At 27.9% G+C, this 5,910-nt stretch overlaps 2 protein-coding genes across 3 annotated transcripts in view; both read left to right on the top strand.

The window, feature by feature from the left end:
• LOC111689609 (elongation factor-like GTPase 1) overlaps nucleotides 1-5,910 on the top strand; it is a 191,983-nt gene that overhangs the window by 118,920 nt on the left and 67,153 nt on the right. The window lies entirely within an intron of this gene.
• Nucleotides 1-5,910, top strand: part of LOC124419972 (protein giant-lens-like) — a 27,220-nt gene that overhangs the window by 19,258 nt on the left and 2,052 nt on the right. The window lies entirely within an intron of this gene.

The raw sequence follows: 5,910 nt of genomic DNA, 5'->3' as shown, positions 1-5,910 counted from the left end.
AGTCTAGTCTATAGTCTAGTCTATAGTCTAGTCTATAGTCTAGTCTATAGTCTAGTCTATAGTCTAGTCTATAGTCTAGTCTATAGTCTAGTCTATAGCATAGTCTAAGGTATAGTGTAGTGTTTACTGTTCTCTATAGTCTAGTCTACAGTATAGTCTAAAGTCTAGTTCATAGTCTAGTCTATAGTATATGGTATAGTCTAGTAGTCATAGTATAGTCTATAGTCTATATATAGTATAGTCTATAGTGTAGATATAGACAAGTCTATAGTCTGGCCTTAGTCTAGTCTATAGGCTGGTCTATAGTCTAGTCTTTAGTCTAGTCTATAGCTTAGTCTTTAGTCTAGTCTAGTCTAGTTTATAGTGTAGTCTATAGTCTAGTCTAAAGTCTAGTATAGTTTATAGTGTAGTCTATACAATATAGACTGTATTTTTTGCAGAAAAATTATTAAAAATTTGATTTTTCTATAAAAATTTCCGAAAAAATTTATCAATTTGATATTTTTTACCAAAAATTGTACCCAAATTAGTACTATTGGATAAATTGTATGGTTAGGCTTTATTCAAATGTGTGTAACTTTTCACCTACTGGTCCTAGCAAAAATTGTTTAAAGGAGTTCCAAAGTCCGACAGTTCTGGACTGGAGAGCACTGAAATATTGTGTCTGGCCTTCTATCTAATAGTATTAACCTTTGTGCAAAATCTGATGACACCAATTTTTAAATTTAAGTCACTTAAATGACCCATATAAATTTTTATTTATATGGGACTATCTAAATTTTTTATAAACATTTTTCCAGTAATTAAAATTTTAAAATATCGAATCTTGTAATTTCTATAAATATTTATTTATATGGGACTATCTAAATTTTTTATAAACATTTTTCCAGTAATTAAAATTTTAAAATATCGAATCTTGTAATTTCTATAAATATTTATCAATAATTTGCAAATGATCACAAAAACCGTTTTACATATATCACAAATCCTGAACCTTGTTACATTAATTCAACAAATCAAATCAAAAACGAAAAGCACTTCAAAAATCATTCAAAATGTTTTTTTATGAAAAAACAAATAAAAATGTGAAATTATATTCAAACACCAAAAAAAAAACCCACAACAAGCGTCAAGAGCAAACAACAATTGTCATTTAAAATTCAAAATAAAAATATCCATTAGATGTTTGTTAAAATGTATGTATGTGTGAGTGGTGAAAAGTGTAAGTGTTAGTATGCGTGAAAAAACAACACAAATACAAAAGAGAAACAAAAACACTACAATGTTAAATAGTGAAAGTTCAATTCAGGCTGTTAACTAGAGTTTTTTTTGTAGTTTTGATATCACAAAAAAGAAACAACTCTTCGGTTGCATCTTCTCGTTAAGTATGCACGTTTTTTTCTGAATAGTTTTTTTTTTTCTTATTGCTAAAATGCTTAAAGGTACAACATACAACAATCATGCAACCACGGAGGTGATTAAAAGCCCCTTAACAAACTGAAAAACATCAATTTTATTTTTTACAATTTAGTTTATTCCCCTGGATTTTCTTAGTTTTTTTTGTGGTTGTTGTCATCTTGTTGTGTGCTGTTAATATTGTAACTAACAATTGAAAGTGTAAGTTGTTGTTTTTGTTGTTTAAATGTGTGTGATTTTCTAATTAAATGTAATATGGTAATTATTACAACACCAACTAACAATCAACGAACCAAAAAACAACCAACCAACAGACAAACAAATACACAAATAATTGTTAAACATTTAAACAAACAACAATAAAAAGTGAACAACAAACAAGAAAATTAATGTTGACTTTAATTTACATAAAAATTAGACAATAGTTAGAAAATTGTTATTAAAGGAAAATTAAATAATAATAGCAATGGTCACGTTTACAATTTCAAACATTTCTACGCTTTAGGCTAAATGCACAGTGGGGTGGAAATGGAAATAATTAAAAAAAAAAAAATTTTTAAGAAAATCTTATCAATAACTATAATGTTTTCTATCTACCGATAATATTAATCATCTGTTGGAAATTATCTACATTATCTATAACAAGATAACATAACAAGTTAAATATATTGATAGATAGATAGATAGATAGATAGATAGATAGATAGATAGATAGATAGATAGATAGATAGATAGATAGATAGATAGATAGATAGATAGATAGATAGATAGATAGATAGATAGATAGATAGATAGATAGATAGATAGATAGATAGATAGATAGATAGATAGATAGATAGATAGATAGATAGATAGATAGATAGATAGATTCTAATCGATGAATTTAATTTTGAATACAAAATTAATAAATTAATTTGTAAGTTTTATTTTATTTTTTTTTTTTCAAAATGAAAATCTTTTATAAATAGTTCTGGTTTGCATCAGCTTTAAAATGCCTTGCATTCGTAAGCTTAACATAATCTTAATGTTGAAATCTTTTAAAATCTGCTAATAATACAATTAAGCCATCACATCATGATTGTTTATGTTGTTGCCACAATTTGAAGCAAAAAATCTAATAAAAATACGACAACACAAAGCAACAATAAAGCGCGCCACAAAACATGTAAAAAATCAACAGCAACAAACAACAGCAAACAAAACTCTGGTTAAACTAACATATTAGAAAGAAAATTAAACCACAAGATACAATTTTTTATGCCATATATTTTGTTTTACTTTATTTATTTTTTTTTTTTTTGCCAAAGAGTATTTTCTTTTTATAACAACGAACGCACTTCCAAACATTCATTCATTCATTTGGTTCACATTTATTTATTTGCTTTGGCTCTGAATCTGGCCACAAACATCGTCTAATATCCAACCACCAGCATCACCTTCATCTCCTACCAGCAGTATTTGTTTAATCAAGGCTGTAAAAATGGTCATGGCAAAAAATTACAAACTCCATCAAATAATTTATTTTTTTTCTTCTTTGTATTCAATGGTTTTTTTTTTGTTTTTTTGCAAAGATTTTCCTCAGCTTTGCCTTGTGTTCGAATAGACAAAAGGTTGATTTTATTTATTTTAAAAGAAAGTTAATTACTTTTACACCACAGCATTATAAACAATAGAGTTTTTTCTTTCTTTCTTTCTATTAATCGTATTTTTTTGCTTTTTTTTTATTCAGCCATAATGAATGAAATAAGTTTGTATTTTTTTTTTTTTTTTTGCTTTTTCTAGAAAAATTACATTTAGATTTTATGGTTTTTTAGTGTTTATTTAATGCTAATAATATCCGCGGGCTTTTAGTTGAAGGAAAAACTAGTTTTAAATAGTTGTGCTAAAGTGTTGTGGAAAAGATCTATAGAAAGTCTGGTGGGATATAATAAGTAGAACTAAAATTTTAAGTATAACCTAAAGTAAAATTATAGATTTGACTGTAACCTTGTCTATAGTTCTGACTGTGGTTTTGTCTATAGATCTGACTATTGTTTTGTCAAAAGTCATCACTTGATTACGGCCCTGAATTTTGCCTTGTCTATAATTTTAAATAAAATCTTGTTTATAGTCCACACTATGATCAGGTCTATAGTCGTGAATATAGCCCTGACTATTGTCGTTTCTTTAGTCCGGCCTGTAGTCTTGTCTATAGTCCTGACTATAGTCTTGTCTATAGTCTTGTCTATAGTCCTGACTATAGTCTTGTCTATAGTCTTGTCTATAGTCTTGTCTATAGTCTTGTCTATAGTCTTGTCTATAGTCTTGTCTATAGTCTTGTCTATAGTCTTGTCTATAGTCCTGACTATAGTCTTGTCTATAGTCCTGTCTATAGTCTTGTCTATAGCCCTGACTATAGTCTTGTCTAAAGTCCTGACTATGGTCTTGTCTATAGGCCTGACTATAGTCTTTCCTACAGTCCTGACTATAGTTTTGCCTAAAGTCCTGCCTATAGTCTTGATTACAGAATTGTCTATATTCCTGATTATGGCCTTGTCTTGTAGTCTTAAGTCTTGTCTATAGTCCTGACTATAGTCTTGTCTATAGTCTTGTCTATAGACATGTCTTGTAGTCTTGACTTAAGTCTTGTCTTTAGTCCTGACTATAGTCTTGTTTTTAGTCCTGACTATAGTCTTGTCTATAGTTCTTACTATAGTCCAGAGTATAGTTTTGTCTATAGTCTTGACTATAGTCTTGTCTATATTCCTGATTATAGTCTTGTCTATAGTCTGACTATAGTCTTGTCTTGTAGTCTTGACTTAAGTCTTGTCTATATTCCTGACTATAGTCTTGTCTAAAATCCTGACTATAGTCTTGTGTATATTCCGGACTATAGTTTTTTCTATGGAACAGGCTACAGTTTTATCTATATTCCTGACTATTGACATGACATATAGACTGACTATATATAGTATTGACTAAAATCCTGACAGTTGCCAAGACTTTAACCATATTTGTTTTAAAATCCTTTAGCTAACTTTTAACAGATTAAAAACATTTGTCTTTATCACCTCAGTGATTTTCAAATAATTTTATTAGAATTGTTAACAATGCAGTCAATGCAGTCAAGTGTGAACTAATAAATATATTCATACATTGTACGGTCATAAATAGATTTTCTTAGTTAAGGGTCATAAATTTTTTGTTGTGTTTAACAAACTTTAAACGATTTGAAAATAAATAAACTTTTAAACTTTATTCTAACAAATTATTAGTTTTTGTGCTTTTATTAATGTTTAAAACTATTAAAACATTATTAATTGGAAATCGATGCAGATACAGTTTAGGTAAATTGGGTTATAGGGGCGTATGAATAATATTAATTAGAAGGTTTATTAATAATCAAGATATAAATTAATAAATAAATAAATATATACGTTACAAATATCCCAAACAAAAAAGTGTTTTATCTCTAAATTGAACAAATTTTTGATAATATGAATTTTTAAGTTTTATTAAAATTTTAATAAATTTTTGTTCTTTTCTTTACAGGTAAGTCTAATGATCTTATGTGTGCTCTATTGAAAAAATGATTTACTGACAAAAGGTATGGTTATAAATATTGTTAAAAAAATGTGATTCGCTCCAAATTATGTCTAAAAATGCCTATGCTATACTGTGTAATGACTTCGCTATCTTGCAGATTGTGTCTTTGTCTATGTGATCTTTAATATTAAAACTTAATTGAATTTCAAAAATAATATAAAAACCCAGAAATCTTTTCGAAAATTTTCAAGCTGTATTTATATAAAAAAAAAACAAAATATAGATTTTCATGTAACCCAAATTTTTCTTGTCTAAGAAACCCACTTTTTTACCATATTATTTAATTTGACATTATATACAAAGACATTGCCGCCACTTCAACGATCTTTTAAATAATTTATCAAAGATTTTATGTTTATTGTATTGTTATCTATCTTTTTGTCTGTTGGAATGTCATGTTTAATTTTATTAAAATACATAAAATACTTAAATATCGATTAAAATCAAAGAATGTGCCTTTCGACACAGTATGCAAGTAGGCGCAAGCGCAGCATTGGCACAGGCATGATAAGCATTTCCAGCAGTCCCATGCTGACAATGAGTGGACATGTTTAAGTGATAGTTAAATTGTTATGTTTTTTATAACAAATTTATTTGAAAATCTTATAAAATTGTAATGATTTAAATATGAAGGTGTAATAGATAAGAGTCACAGGTATTATGTTTTAATAGTCTATACCCTCTTGGTCTATAGACCAGATTATAGGCTAGATTATCGTACAGACTATAACTCAGACTTTAGACTATAGTTAATAGGCTTTACACTAAACTGCAGTAAATAGTCGAGACTAAAGTCTAAACTTGACTAGACTATAGACAAGACTATAGACTAGACTATAGACTAGACTATAGACTAGACTATAGACTAGACTATAGACTAGACTATAGACTAGACTATAGACTAGACTA

The sequence above is a fragment of the Lucilia cuprina genome, chromosome 5 (assembly GCF_022045245.1).
Source record: "Lucilia cuprina isolate Lc7/37 chromosome 5, ASM2204524v1, whole genome shotgun sequence".
Classification (NCBI taxonomy): domain Eukaryota; kingdom Metazoa; phylum Arthropoda; class Insecta; order Diptera; family Calliphoridae; genus Lucilia; species Lucilia cuprina.
The sequence above is the reverse complement of the archived record's forward strand: the minus strand, read 5'-3'. Positions and strand labels throughout refer to the sequence as shown.